At 44.6% G+C, this 16,681-nt stretch overlaps 1 long non-coding RNA gene across 1 annotated transcript; it reads left to right on the top strand.

Moving 5' to 3' along the window:
* The first annotated feature begins 11,386 nt into the window (after nucleotides 1-11,386).
* LOC125940328 (uncharacterized) lies at nucleotides 11,387-13,988 on the top strand. Its single transcript, XR_007463545.1, has 3 exons — nucleotides 11,387-11,445; nucleotides 12,464-12,584; nucleotides 13,642-13,988. It is a non-coding gene; the product is annotated as an uncharacterized LOC125940328 (long non-coding RNA).
* The last annotated feature ends 2,693 nt before the right edge of the window (nucleotides 13,989-16,681 follow it).

Here is a 16,681-nt window from a genome sequence, read left to right as displayed (position 1 = left end):
GCGCACCACCAGAAAAATAGTAGCACAGGCCGGATTACTGATGTTCCCATGGGAGAAACAAAGATTTCGGCCTTTTATTGCTTATATACTGCAGCTGATTAAACCTCGAGAAGGTGAGGCTGACAGATACGGTACAATCTGTAAGTAAAAAAAGAATTTTTTTCTTACAAGCCGGGCCTGGTCATGCACACGCGGGCCCTAGCTGAGCTTAGAAGTGAACGCCCGCGCCCGGGCCGCGCCCGGGCTCAGTAACACTGGCCCGGGCCGGGCCCGGGCTGGTCTTGGTCATGTACGCCCGGGCCCGGGCCGGGTTCGGGCTCTGTATTACGGGCCCGGGCTGGGCTTGGGCCTCGTAAAGCGAGCCCGGGCCGGGCTCAGGCCGAAAAATCAGGCCCGTGCAGTGCTCTAGTACCCGCGTCCAAATCCATTTGAGTGGTTTTTGAGTGTTAAACTTTTTCGCTGGGTCATTGTCACGACCTACATAACACGCATGTCATGATATTAATGTCATGACATATCATTTATGTTCGCCACATACTCTTCTCCAAGTATGCCAATTACGGTACATAACAAGTTAACGAAACGACCATGAGAGCACAAAGCCGTAGGCGGCTACATAGATAGATACGGTCGAAGTAGCAAATGGTCGCCAAGAAATGCTTCGCGTTTAAAACTTCCATAATCTAAGGAGTGCACGGTGCTCCAAGTTTTATCGATATACCGACAACACCACTGGTGGCACCGACCGGTAAGGGGAGTATTCTCATTTACTTCCCTTTTGGCAACTATCACTTTGTTGCTGATTGAGGGACTCGGAATAAATTCTATGGTTCATGCATCCCATCGTCATCCCAAATCAAACAAGGCATTGTGTTTCATCTACGCGTCAACGAAAGGTTGAGTTGCCTTCCAGCTTTTTACAGAATCATTTCTTTTAAAACGCAGGCAGGACAAGCAGCAAGAAGACGTTGCCTGTATATCGTGTCAATCGGTACTATATGGTACCAACGCACAGTATAACAATGCATGTCGACTAATGAATAATATAGAAGTCATATCTTAATATATAACAATTCAGAGCCACTACCACATCTGCATCTCCTTCCTTCATGCCACAGCAAATGTCGGTGTAATTCATTTTGTGCAATCAATAAGTACTTTAAACATTGTCACATTCTCATGACGGCTTAAATTAAGACACTGTCAATGTGACTTCAAAATGTTAACTCTTTATTGGTTGAACCTGTGCCCAGAAAAACAAATAAGTGGCACTGAAAGCACAATGTTACACCAAACATAGTCGGTGATTGGCGAAATATGATGTGCGGGTCAAGCGCGTCACATGACTCGTTGAATGTTCTAGCGCAATCGCTGCTGCTCCATACATACCTTCAAGAAAGTACAGCAATATTCGCGTCGCGCATACAATCTGATTACACAAGGTTGGGCGGAAACATACTAGATGTCAGAGAATCAACGATAACATTCGAGTAAGTTATGTTGTTGCGTCCTGCGCTTAGCGATAGTTTTCTCTGGATAGCAGGTGAAATGTGGTGCCTAGAAAAAAATGATGTTTTTTTTCCTAGCATCACATTGAATCATAGAATTGAAAACTTGTTGTGCCTACCTGGGCATCAGTTCAGATGTTTTAACAACTGAGCCATCTTTGTGTGCAAGTGCATTGGGCTAGTTCCGACATATGGTATATAATTATTCTGTGCAATTCCCGCACTAGGAATTCACAAGACAAATTTTTGCACAGTGCCTTGTTTACACTTTTCTTCATTTCCACATGCAAGGTATGACACTACAACTTCCGCTGAAGACACTGTGCTAGCTGCAAAGGCCATTTTTAATGCTAATTAATGGAGGGCACGTATACAATCTATAGAGCAGCAACATCTACGCTTATTTTGTGTGTATATTTCTGAACAGCTTCTCATTCAAGCTGAGATATTTTGTGCTGTTGGCGAATCAGGGGGCTGCCTAGGGTGTGCCACTACGAAATGGGCGTGATGGGCACAGCACACCCTGTCGTCCCTCACCCCACTTTATCATTACATCTAACAAAAAGACAATAGACAAAGTTGGATTCATTTGAATACCCAATGTTGGCGACATTTCGGATTACTGATTGTTGAAAGAAGAATGACTTGATGCCTGGCAACCTGTACTAACTTCTTCACATTTTAATTAAAAGTTTCTTTCAATGTCTCTTAAAATTCCTAATCTGATGCACCTAAATTTGGTGCCGGAGTGGAGAGGAGCGATGTTATTTGACTTTATCTTGGGTGTCAAAATACCTTAAAACAATGCTGCATCCACGTCAATGTCTATGTGCAGCAGACACATTCTAAAACTTATATCTCCAAAGACATGAGAGGGGGGTTAAGGCGTGGACTGGGCTACTGCATGGCCTGCTCTCTCACGAATTTCACGAACACTTTCCCTGCGTTATATCTGACCAGGCATCTCAGCAGCAAGAAACTGACCTCTTGTCCAGCCCTTTGCCTGCAATCAACGCAGGACATTCGAAAGCTCCTGGTTGCATTTATAATAAATCGCGAGATTTCGTACTGCAATCTGCTGTTCAGTGTAGACACCCTTATATTCGAGTATGTTCGCATGCCGTTCGGGTAGAGAAACGCTGCTCAGACGTTCCACAGGTTCATCAACGAGGTAACGGAGGTACTCACCTTCGTATTTGCATATCTCGACGACCTCCTGGTGGCTCGTGTTTCCCCCGAACAGTATTGCGACCATTGGCGCCTGCTATTTTCAAAGCTCCAGGCACACGACCTGCTCATCAACCCCGCAAATTGCGTCTTCGATGTCGACGACGTTGAGTTCCCCGGACACCGCGTGACTCGCGGGAGAATCAGACCGCTGGAAAAGAAGGTTCAAGTCTTACGCGACTATCCTCGCCCAACATCTATCCGAAAGCTCCACTAATTCATTGGGCTGCTCAACTTCTACCGCCGTTTTCATCCCAACATCGCCCACATTATCATACCACTCACCAATCTACTCAAGACCACGAAGCTCCATCCTCCCCACATACTAGGATGTCTGACGCCGAAGCATCCTTCCAAGCTGCCAAAAACGCATAGGCGCATGGCACAGTGCTGGTGCATACTCTGCACATTGCACAGATGCGTCACATCACCAATGCATCTAGTATGGCTGTCGACGTGCTCTTACAACAGTTCCAGAGCAACTCTTGGTACCCACTCGTGTTTTTTTTTTCTCGCAGAAACTTAAACCTGCAGAAACGTGATATAGCACGTTCGGTCGGTGTGGTGGATATTTTAAGTTGATCGTCGAAATATCTACCGTCTGCAATCAGGCAGCGAGACACATTGGGCCGCGCGCTACTTACTATGCAGTTAATTGAAGAATCCTCGGGATAATCGCACGTCGTACATCGAACGCCGCGTCGTAAGAATTAAGGAGCCCATCACCAGCTCGGCTCACTCAGTGGATATTTTAAATTGATCGTCGAAAGATGAGGAAGAAGAAGAAGCCGGCCAGTGCGGACGTGGAAATTTCGGCTCGCGCTTCTGCACACGTTTTCGGACGGATTTTTGTGATTCCTAGCAGTGAAATGTGCACTATTCGACGCAGTTTCTTCTAGGGAAACACGCCGATGTCTGATTTTTGCCGGTCAGTGTACTCTTTTTCAACTTTCGAGACGTGTTAGTTCGGACTACGCCGCGGCTAGGCTAGCCCTACCCGACTAGGCCTATCGTCGGCGGTGAGGAGCGAGCAGGCCCAGGCCTCGCTCGTACGTGTGCGCGGCAGCATGCCCGCTATGGAGACAGTCGTGGAGGGAGAGGAAATCTCCCTAGAAGAAGCGAATCGCCCGGGCTGGACGACGGCCATGGGCAGAAACAAGAAGGCCAAACCGGGACCGACCGTTCCGGACCGAGGCAACGAGGAACGAGCAGAGACCAAGGGCGGCTGCCGCACGGCCGACCCGCAGAGCGCGGTCAAGCGCCTCGTCCCCGCATCGAGGCTCCTCCCGCTACCGAGAGACCACATTCGCATCATAGTGAGGCTGAGAGACGGCCTCGACGTGAAAAAAAGTCAGCAAAATTCGCCTAGCGCAAGCGCTAGCAATGGCGGTCCTCGCTCACGTCGAACGAGACCGAGGAAGACATCGTTTGCCCGAACGCAACCCAGAACATTCACACAATTCGCACAATTTAGTAAATATAAATAAGGACGAATGCTTGAAATCTCCGAACCGTCACTCGAGTAGAAATAACCAAGAGAAATGTATACGCCCCTTCCTCCCACGCTGCAATACGTATTAGTTTAAGTATTCATTCTTTCCTTTAGCTATCGAAATGTGGTATGACCTGCCGAATCAGGTTGTCAATGCTGAATCAGTTGACACATTTTTGTCACTTGCGGAATCTTACTTTGACCTACTGCATTAAGACGATAGTGTTCGGTGCGCAAAGAGAAGCGAAAATAATGCATCGCGCATGTATTGACACAATCTGTTCAAACGAATTTTTCCCTTTCCTTCTTTGTGTGTCTTTCTTCATATTACCGCTCTCACAAACTGCATGACCTTTTACTGCCGCATTCTTATTTTTTATCCTACACATGTTTTCAAATACTGGTATGCCCACTGAAATATTCAAATGTATAGTCCACTTATTATTTTGTTGTTGTCGTCCATGCCATAGCCTCCTATATTTTTAATGCCCGCCGAGTGGCGAGCAGAGCAAGGCGCTCCGCCCGTACCTTCTAGTTCATGCGCTCGCCACCACGCCGCGCTGCCGCCCCATACGTCAAGGGCATAGAAAGACGACTGGAAAACAGCGAATTAGGTTTTGATTTATCCTACATGCGTAATGGACAAATGGTGCAACAGAAGGTCCCTGGACTGATGTACGCAGACGACATTGTGCTACTAGCAGGACAATAAAAAAGATTTACAGATACTTGCGAATATCTGTGGGAACGCAGCGACAAATCTAGGCCTTAAGTTTAGCACAGAGAAATCAGGGATTATGATCTTTAATGAACACACAGAGTAACTTCATGGTGTCAATTCAACAGCAAGTAATACATATAGTGAAGCAATATAAGTACCTCGGCGTACACATAAACGAAGGAAAGAATTACTCAAGCAACCACCAAGATAATCTGAAAATAAAGGGGATGCGGAATGCAGCAATAATGAAACACAGAGCACTGTGGGGCCACAATAAGTATAAGGTGGTGCGTGGAATCTGGAAAGGAGTAATGGTGCCAGCGCTAACATTCGCAAATGCCATTATATGCTTAAAATCGGATATATTGGCGGGTTTGGAAGTTAACCAAAGATCAGTAGGCCGGTTGGCTTTGGGAGCACACGGTAATACAACAAATGAGGCAGTGCAGGGTGACATGGGTTGGACCTCTTTGAAGTCAGAGAAGCACAAAGCAAAATTAGTTTTGAAGAAAGGCTCAGGAACATGGATGCAAATAAATGGGCGGCTAAAGTGCACAAGTATCTCTACATGAAAAGCGTGGACACAGAATGCAGGAAGAGGTCAAGGAAGTTGGCAACCAAGTACAGGATAATCGAAACTGTAAATAGACAACCAGGGGTCATCAGAAAGAAAGTGAGAGAAATGGAGACCGTGAATTGGATGCAAAGAATGGAAACGAAAAGGACAATGGAGATTTACAAGAATGAAAAGAAAGAAATTAGAAGGGAAAATCTGTACGATAACACAAAGGGCAGTGCCTTGCTATTTGAGGCTCGAGCCGGTTGCGTAAGGACGAAAACATATCGGAACAAATATTCGGAACTAGATGAGACATGTGTATGCTGCAATAAAGATCCAGAGACCACTCAGCACATCTTAATGGAAAGCGACGGGATCCACCCCGCGAGAACCGTAGGTAACGTGCAACTCTCAGAAGCGCTTGAGTTTAAAGTGGAAGGAAACATAAACAGATCAGCCGTAGAGATCAGCAAGAGACGATTAGAGTACTGGTGGAAAAAAAGCAGGGAAAAGATGGATACGACCTGATCTCTTAAAATCATAGGCAGCGGTACAAAGTAAATTTAAAAAAAAGAAAAATAATGAGAGGTATACAAAAATGCTAGATAAAGAACAGGTATAGTATACCTGATTAAATCAAGCAGGCTAGGTGACTATTTGTCGCCGCCCCGTTTCAAAGGGGATGCCAATAAATCATCATCATCATCATCAGAGCAGACGACGCGACTACTTTGTTGCGCGCGTGCTTGTGGAGATAATCTTGCGCTCGTATTAGAGATGGAGCTGTGAAATAAATGTGCAGGTTGCACTGGTCTTTGTTCATGATGTACAGGGGTGATGGGAAGAAACGCAAACAGTGCGGCGCGATGTTTTCATCCTGCTGTGACCCTGGTGGAAATAAAAAGATGGTAAAATTGTTTTATTCTAGTGGCTTCTAGTTCGGTGCGCAAAGAGAAGCGAAAATAATGCATCGCGCATGTATTGACACAATCTGTTCAAACGATGTTTCCCTTTCCTTCTTTGTGTGTCTTTCTTCATAACTATCAGAGAATGTAGGTGCCGCACTGTTCGCGTTTCTTTCCATCCCCACAGTACATTGAAAGCAAGCAACACGAGACATATTGTGACAGAGCGACGAAGAAGACGTTTGGTCATGACTTGAAGAAGACGACGCTCTGGACTTCGCGAGCTATGATCTTGTCAGCCACTGCCATACTTGTAAATACAGTGTAAATATATTTCTTGCTTCTTTTCCCCGTAACATTTTTGGTGCAGTTTGCGGGCTCAAGGACAAGACGGATTTACGCAGCGGGCGCTCCTTGGCTGCATCTACCATGCCAGCTCAAGGCGAGGATGCTTCGGGCTCGTCGTCAGCCACTGCCATACTTGTAAATACAGTGTAAATATATTTCTTGCTTCTTTTCCCCGTAACATTTTTGGTGCAGTTTGCGGGCTCAAGGACAAGACGGATTTACGCAGCGGGCGCTCCTTGGCTGCATCTACCATGCCAGCTCAAGGCGAGGATGCTTCGGGCTCGTCGGCCCCCACGCCCACCGTCATTCTACACCACGGTGCCCCTCGACAGCTCCTTACCGACCGAGGCCGCTGCTTTCTTTCTAAAGTCGTTAATGACATTCTACACTCGTGCGCGACTAAACACAAACTTGCTACTGCTTACCATCCACAAACGAATGGTCTCACCGAGCGTCTCAACCGGACCCTTACTGATATGCTGTCCATGTATGTCTCCGCTGACCATCGCGACTGGGACGTTGCATTACCATTCGTTACCTTTGCCTATAATTCATCTCGCCACGATACCGCAGGCTTCTCTCCATTCTTCCTCTTGTTCGGCCGCGACCCTACGCTATCTTTCGACACCCTTCTGCCTGATAGCCTGCATTTCACATCAGAGTACGCCCGGGACGCCATACTCCAGGCACAAGAGGCACGCCATATTGCCCGACGTCGACTTGTGGACTCGCAGGAAAATCAGCGGCGCTTATATGACACCCGCCATCGTGACGCCCACTACACGCCGGGCGCCCTGGTTCTGCTTTGGTCTCCGTCACGACGCGTTGGCCTCTCGGAGAAGTTGCTTTCACGCTACTCTGGCCCTTACCGCGTCTTGCGTCAAGTAACCGACGTCACCTACGAAATCGCCCCTCTTGACCCCACCGTGGCTCAGCCTCGTTCCGATGTAGTCCACGTGGCACGTCTTAAGCCGTATCATTCGACCGCCTCCTAATCAGCACCGGGTCGGTGCTTCAGCCGCCGGGGGTCATGTGACAGAGCGACGAAGAAGACGTTTGGTCATGACTTGAAGAAGACGACGCTCTGGACTTCGCGAGCTATGATCTTGTCAGCCACTGCCATACTTGTAAATACAGTGTAAATATATTTCTTGCTTCTTTTCCCCGTAACAATATTGTCAAAACTGGACCTTTCACTTAGGCCCCCAGCTGTGAGATCAAGCTCACAGTTTCAGGGTCTTTCCTGACAGTGCCTTTATTGCTAACACTTTGGCGACGTCTTGTTTATCTGTCGCTTTCAGAGCGAAATTGGTGAATATTGGGCGAAAGAACTTCATAAGCATCAATTTGAGCAAATTCTCTTGGTGCCCTGGCTTCGAACACATCAAAGCTTTGTGCTCGCGAAGTATTTCGGTAGCATTGTTCACAGCCTCCTTTAGAGGGTGATGCATACGCCTTCTTGTTGCTAGAAGAACTTCGACGAACATCTGTAGTGCGTAGAGAACATCTAGAAGTTGTGCGGACGGGTAAAGAAGTCCACCGCGGTCTTGGTGTTTAATGAGCGAGTCCGATGGTGTCGAGGCGTTTGGCTTTGTTAAGAGCGCGAAGCACTCCACACATTCGAAGTTTTCTCGTACGGCTCTTGCGAGGTAGCCACCAACCACAGCCAATGCGGCCACATTTGGAGTGGGAAGTACACTCTAAGAAAAAAAAAGGGTCAAAAGTGAGTCACAGCAACGTGACTCTCTTTTTCTGGGTTAAGACCCTTTTTGCGTGAGTAGTCACAAAATAAGAGTCAACCTTTCTGCATGAGTCAATTGACTCCCAATGGCTTGCGAAGAGTCGTCGTGAAAGATCGCGACTTCTTTGTGTGCAGAAATTAACGAAAGATTTCAATGCAGGAAAGAAATACCAGATAATTTCTTGTGGCTTTATGCTTGCTTCTGGTTTAGGCAGACCCTCAGGGCTTATGTCCTGGTTGTAATGCATTGTCTCACTCTTTCGTCCCATGAAGAAGGGTAAAAAGAAGGACACCGACCACTGAAAGAATGCAAGAAAAGACGTTTCGGCTCCCCTGACAGGAGCCTTGTTCACAATCTGTTGTTCAGATTGTGAACAAGGCTACAGATTTTGAACAAGGCTCCCGTCACGAGAGCCGCAACGTCTTTTCTTGCATTCTTTCAGTGGTCGGTGTCCTTTTTTACCCTTCTTCATGATGCCTCCCGACCCGTCGGGCTTCCGTCAAAACCTCGACTTTTTTTCGTCCCATGTTCTGCAATGTGGATTTTCCTTGACCATGTCTGTTGACAGCTCGCATGTTTAAGCGATAGCTGGTTTTCTGTGTTAAGAAATACCAGGATTTGTCACGCTGGATTAGGACCATTAGCAAATCTCAAAAGAAAAAAAAAGATTGGCTACTAAACAGAGCATATCAACGAGTTAAGAAGTTCAGTGGATGCACTCAACAGTGCCGATTGTAAATGTAGTTCTGTGACGTAAAATTTTATTTTGAGGGTTTATGTACCGAAGCCGAGATCTTATTATGAGATACACGCTAATGGGAAACTGTAGTTTAATTTTCAGCAGCTCGGGTTCTTTAACGCTCCCGGAATTCACAGTGCACGCGTGGTTTTGCATTCCGCCCCCATTGGAATGCGGCCGCCGCGGTTGTAATTGTACCCGTGACCTCGAGTTCAGAAGCACAATGCCACAGCCACTGGGCTACCGCGGTTCGTTGTGTTCCGCGACCAGAAAGAAACATCAGCGTACACTACACAGCTTTTGAGCCCCCTTAGAAATGTAATAACAAAAAGTCGCAGTTTCCCCGAAAGACCTAACTTTGATAGCTATAGCAATGTATTAGACAACTGCACGAAGCAAGATTCGTAGTTTCATCGGCTGTATAAATTGCAGTAAACATTCGTTTACTAATTACATTAGCAAGCATGAGGTCACACGCGCACGTGCTAACATAAACAGATCTCACTCAATTGATCGCGAACGCTTGCTGTCACAGCGATGGCGTGAAGAGCGCAAAGAGAGGGGACCGAACGCTTCTGCTGCCTCTTTCCTTCAACGCGTCTCCGAAACTTTAAATTACGCTACCTCGACTCACCCCGCTTTTGGACCCATCGGAGATTACCCCTAACAGGGCGAGTGTGGCGCAATACCGGTTTCAGAGCAACGGCAAGAGGAGACGCGCGCTAAACCAACGCCTCCCTTCCCCCGGCTTTCGCGCGTGTTATCACGTTTCATTGCGCGCCCATCAAGCCACTATCCATCGCGGCTCACCCTCGAACACTTGCTCTCACGCGCGCAGTCAACGGCGCGGGAAAGCACCTTATCGCACTTGCACTTCACACATATGCTCACGGCAACGCCAACAGATAAATTTCACCGGTTGTGTCCATATAATCACTATCACAAATAAACGGGAACAGTTCTACCTTGTTTAAATTCATGGCTCTTTCATTCGTGAACATTATTTACGTGAAGCAAAATTATCAGTGAGCAAAACATTTTTTTCAGCGCGAGGGAAGAAAACCGAAACTAGTTTATGATTTGTGCGGCGCCAAAGTGATCCAAAGTCGAAGCCATCAAAAGCCCGGCGCCATTTTGTAGTTGTATTACAACATACATGCTGCGTGCTCGCTGTCGTTGTTGAACGGCCCTGAAAGCGCTGCGTTAGGGGCTTGTGCAACCGAATATTACGGCAAGTTACGATGGGAACTTCTTTCCGTGCTACGTGATTGCAACGACAAGAACGGCCAGCAGTAGCGTGTCGCCGATTTCGTCTTTGCCGACATCGAACAAGTATAGCTCGCCGGACCGTGGAAAGCACCCGAAGTGTTGCGGTCTGCACTGCGTCGTCTTTCATTGTGATGTAAGAGATCGTAACGCACAGAGACTGCCGGATGCATACGAAAGTCTACCAGCAGGGAGTAACTGTGCCATTTTTCTCTTAACGTCTCAGGTGAGTGTATCAGCTTTTGTTCGAGTTTTCAAACGGCGCGTACTCGGCCCTTCCGGTTTGGCTACATTTTGCGCGACGTTTCTCTTGGCACGACGTTTCTCTTGGCAGTTACAGACGTTTCCTAGGAATGCGCGGAGACTATTATTACTCGATTTTCTATTTTGTGTCTTGTGTTTTATGAAAGCAATGGTTCTTTAATTTCTATTTTTATGTGAGTATATTGGTATTTGTATATTTGGCAAGCAGAAATGAGTTCATTGCAAAGTTGTACCTCCCAGTGAGCTGCATATGAACCCAAACAAGTTAATCCTGTCTTGGCTATTGTACGCATAACAATACAGCTATAGTACATACATAGCAAGTACATACAGCTGTAGTTGGCTTAATCGCTGTAGGATATTTTGTTGTAAAAGTATAATTCTGTGTACTATTTTACTGCTGCCATGTAGAAATACTTTTTTTCTTGTACCAAGGAACACTGACAGCGTTGAATGAAATTTAATGAGGTGTGGTGTATTCTACTAATTTAATTTTTAAAATTTCGTCTTTCATGTATCAGAGATTAGTTTACCTTGTAGAAACAATCTTGTGTTATCTCCTACGCTACTGCTGTTGTCCTGCATATTTTGTAATTTTGAAATGTATTTTATTTTAGGTATTGAAGAAGCGGAAACAGCCACAGGAAGTAGCCATCTTATCCAGCACGTTATGGGTGAGAAATCGTAGCAGGCACTTTGGCATATCTCCTTAGCAGTATGATGCGATTTGTTGTATTTTTTTTGTCCTCGTTCCTGCCTTATTCATTTTAGTATTGTGCAAATGGTAATACGTTAACATAGAGACAGAGTAATCACTCAAGGGCGAAACATGGCTGGAGGAGACAAGACACATAAGCCTCCTTTGTCCGTGTATCAATGTTGCGCAGTTATTCTGTCCTCAGCTACCAACAAGCCAACATTTCTCGTCAGGTACGATTACTAATTCTCTGTTATTACAATTTCATCAATGCAACAATGAAAGGACATATGTACACACACTGGAACACAAGAGACTTCAAATGATGAAGAGTCATAGAACAAAGAGCATTGCTGGAGCCAATGTTTCGACAAGGAGAATAAGACAAGTCCTCTTGTCAGCGTGTTGGCTCCAGTCACATTTCTTGTTCTACCACGATTTACCGTTAAAAGGAACCATTATTGCTCTTGCTGTAGTATTATGCATTATGTAATAAAAATTAGCAGGGTGAAATGTCAAGAATGTGAAAGTTTTTCTGTATTCTAATGCTAGAGCCAAGACAGGCAGAGAAGCTTTAGAGAAGCACTTTGTTAGCCCTACCCAGTTGGCCAGCTTCATTCGCAGCTTGCACTTTATTGCATTAATGACCATAGAAATTAGTAAATAAGTTAGCTTGGTTTACTTTTGTCAAGAGATGCTGAACTTGGATTAAGGCAGGTTAAAAAATATACAATGACATTTTAAGATGGCAGGCTTGCAGTTGATTAGCACACCACTTGGTGGCATGAGCTCAGGTTCGGGTTGCACGCTCTTTTTCGTCTTTGCTGGCATTTTCATAAACATAATTTCGGCTTCGTTATTGTTGGGGTTCTAGTGTTGTAGGAGCTAACTGTTTACATTCATTTGCATTAGTAACCACGTTACACGGACAACTGCTGCATTTTTGTAAATTACGACATGGTAGGACTTGAAACATTTCTGCAAATTTGTTGCAGGTAGAACTTGGCGGCTCCTGCTCCTGCCTTCCACCACCACCCTGTCCCGACTGCTTCCACTAGAGAGTTGGCAACCTTAGTGATGATGCCAAGCAGTCCGATGGCAGACGGCAAGATGCAGGTAACTACATGCAATCCAGCAGTGTCTTAACTGAAGCAGCCTGTAGCCACTCAGCAATGAATTAACCTTGTAGTTCCACTATTCCACGTCCCTCTATTGGTGCAGCAATGCTCAAGTCCACGCAATTTGTTTTAGCCGCCAAAAGGCTATGTGGATTAAACGAACCACGATGCACATTTTGATACTAGTGGAAACCACTTATATAATTTTTTTCTTGCTTAGCACTAATAAAGCTTTACCAATTTGAAAGCAATACAATGTGCTCTCAGAAGTGATATTTGGCATATTTTTACTAGGACCGCCTCATTGTTAAACCTGCGGATAGACATACGCCAAAACTGAGTTTTCTGCGAGTTCATCCTCATCTTTGTGCGTTTCTGCATGAGATATATATTTCTGAAACTATTGTGCGTACACAGTACATGTCCTGAGCACTTGGATCATGTTAGTTTACAGCTTTTGCTAGAAGCCATTTCTCTGAAAATAAAAATAGGTCATTTTGCCCATTTTTAATGGCCCAAGGAAAACAATTTTAGGTGTAAGGCCTCTTCATTCTCCAGAGAAAAATTTGTTTTGCTCTCACATTGAAGAAACCGGTATCTTGGCTATGCCTTTCGGTGCCTTAGAACAAAATTCACATCGAACTTACACCAGTAAAAAAATGTTTCACCTGGAAATATTTCACTAAATCATAATTTGTCTGATATTGAAGGACCTCCAATTTTTCAAAAGGAAATCCGAAGACCGAGGGCTAGGTTGGGGGGGACAGTTGGCATGCAATAGCCTTCTTACAGAAATGGGGCATACGGAGGGCCAAGTAACATACACTTGACATTACGTTAAGGTGAAATTATTGATTCACACAAGACAAAATGACAAGCCTTCCATCCTATAAATAGTTCCTTACATTTATTTATGCTTTTTGCACATTTATTTACCTTCAGTCAGGTGATCTGTGTCTGTTTTCATTATCTGCTATGTGTAGATGGTAAGATTCAGATTTGTCCTATGGTGAAGAATACCTTGGTGTTTATAGATGTGGGCTTCTGTTTTTCAGGTTGCTGCGAAATTTTACCCGAGCTTGGCCACACACTTGAGCCAGGCCTCTTGGAAAGGATGCCATAATCAGACTCCACGCGTCGATGTCAGAGGATGCCAGGGATCAAGGCAACCTGTTGTGCCCCACTATTCAATGTTTGGTGACCCTTCTATGTGTTTCACCCATTTCGCAGCTGTACCTCGGCTGCCATCTATCCAAACAGCATCGCCAGCTGTGCCCACTTGTTGAACCATGGGCAAATATTGGCATGGAGTGTTCCCTGGGCTTCATGTTCTATTTGCTCTTCAGGATTCTTGGCAAATACTCCTGTTATAAGTTACATGTTTTTAGTACCGACTTTTTAATATTTCCTTTCTCTTGCAATTCTTAACATCTCCTGCTATTATATCTGTAGGTATGCCCAGTTTCTTGTAGTTATTTGTACTTTTGTATGTAATTGATAGGTTCTTAACTCTTTTAATGCGTAAGGCTAAAACGCTGACCTACATCATGTTTTGTTCATTTATTAATCTGCAGCGCTGTAAAACGTTGAAGAATTTTAACTCAACTAGTGCCCCATAGCAGGGTAAATTCAAGAGCAAAATTGAGTACCTATTTGAAGCACCCGTTATTTTTTAAAAAGGAAATAACGCAGGAGCGTGGAAAAAACTGTATTATAGTAGGAAAACTTGGCTGCCCATCATAAGTGTCTTAATAATGTGACTTCCTTTCAGTGCAATGATACCAGTGGCAGTGGTGGACAACGTTTGAGACATGAAACCCATGATACCCTTGGCATTCGTCAGTGTGGCAAATAGGCTTGCCACACTTACGAATGCCAACGGTACTGTAGATTTCATGCACACATTGGTTGTGTTACACCTTATGAGAATTGCATGTCTCGAACATGAAGGTTTACAGCAGTGCTTTGAATCACCACTACACTTCCTAATTTTCAGTATTTATGAATGCAAGAGTAATGGTACAGATCATGTAAAAATTGTTTTACAGGCTATATGCCTATAGATACACGCTTCTCATGACACAGCACCGACATGTGGTGGCGGGATGTATGTCTTTATTTCACATTTAAATATTGCCTTCCAGGCCTGGATTAGTCTACTACATTTAGAGCCCATGCACTAGAGAGAAGTGAATTGAACTAAGAATGACAAACATCAAAATATCTTGTTCGTTGCACTAATTTGACAATCAGCAAGCTTCTTTCTGCATTAATTTCCAAATTTGTGATATATTTTATATGACTGGTTTCATTAATGTGAGAACAAAAAAAGTGGTCGCAGTTTCACCTGAAAGGCGAAGCATCAATTGCGATAGCAATTTGTAGAGAGCTATACAGAGTAATGATAGTAGCTTTATCAGCTGTATAAACTTCGACATGCAGCTGCACCGGCAACACGCAGAACTGTTGTCGATGCCGTCGGCGTTTTGCCCGCGTTCGCACAAAATGCGTGCGGCGTTGGTGACTGTTGCCGGAGCCTCTGATATAAATAGGCACTTGGTGCCGCAGCTAAACGTCACCTCCCTTCCCTCACCCTGCCCCCCTCCCCCCCAAGGCCTTTCGCGCGTCGGAAGAAGGCGCGTTTGCTCTACATATATGGTGATTGTAAAGGAGGAAAGAGACGCCTACTTCTGCAGCCCTTCAAGGAGCACGGCGCAGAACGCGCGTTTGTTCGCCGTGCGTTCACTCCCCGTGAAAGCGCACGTCCCTTGCGCCCTTTCACTCGCACATACAGCGTTCGGCGCGCGGCGACGATTTCATCTCCATTGACGTCATACGGAACCTCACGGCGACGGCGACGACGACGGCGACGCCGACGGCAGAAATCTGCTTTGGAGTGTCTATATAATTGCTATCGCAATAATATTTGTTTATTGTCAACATAGTTGATGTTGCCCATTTGCACACCATTCCTTTACAGGCTAAAAATTCAATGTAATAATGGGGTGTTTAAGGTTTAATGGTGGCATACAACAGAATGCACGAAAGAACAAAAAAATGCAAGTAGGACATGGGGCTTTGGGGCAGATGCTTTGGTGTGCTATTTCTAAAACTCCCTGCGGTCTGCCTGAATGCATTGTCTAACGCTTTGGTAGAATACATTGGAAGCCACTTATTCAGGCGAAATGCTTCTCGAAACAACTTTCTAAAATTATTTCAGTGAGAAATTTGAAAAAATCCTGCTGCATATAGTGTTATATGCAGATTTTAAATCTGTCAGTGGTTTTTGTGTAGCTCCTATATTTTTTTAGTTATGTCCTACACAGTGGCAAAGTATCTGCGGGCACTTTAATTTATATAACAGTTTCACAAGAATGATCGTGCTGTATCTTATTCAGCTCCAAGACCGCAAAGTGCCAATATCTACCCAAACAGCATGTAAAATTACTGAAACTATGCAAAAGATAGGACACTTTAAATAATTTTGAAAGATATTGCAATTTCAAGTAGATATTAGCACTCTACATACCTTGAAGAGTATCTAAGCCAAATCTCGTTAGTATCGGACGATTGTAAGTGCACAAAGTTATTTGCATGGGATTGTGAAAAATCATTAAATTGTACTGAGCTTTACTTGCATAGTCCCACTAAGTTTACGTGTTTCGATAGATATCGGCACTTTGTCATCTACAAAGAGCTAAGTTAGCACAATGCTTTTTGTGAAAATTTAATACAGAAGAAACTGCCCGCAAAGATCACTATACATTTGCCATTGTTTAAGACATAACTGAAGAAATGTAGCAGCTAAACAAAAATAACATATATGAAATCAGCATGAAGAACCCTCTAATTGGCTTAATTTTCAAACCTCTAGTACAAAAAAATAAAAGAAAATAATTTTGAGTAGCATTTCCCTTGAACACAAGATTTAATAGACAAAACGTGTCCCTTGCTATAGTCGCCTTTAACATAGTGACACAACTTCTATATAATCACAAGAACTTTAGTTCACAAAAACTTTATATGAGTGACGTGCAAAGGGGTGGCACCTAATATAACTTAATGCATTTACTGAGAGTGAATTACAGTCGTTTA

This window comes from Dermacentor silvarum, chromosome 9 (assembly GCF_013339745.2).
Source record: "Dermacentor silvarum isolate Dsil-2018 chromosome 9, BIME_Dsil_1.4, whole genome shotgun sequence".
Taxonomy (NCBI): domain Eukaryota; kingdom Metazoa; phylum Arthropoda; class Arachnida; order Ixodida; family Ixodidae; genus Dermacentor; species Dermacentor silvarum.
This window is presented reverse-complemented; position numbering and strand designations above follow the sequence as displayed.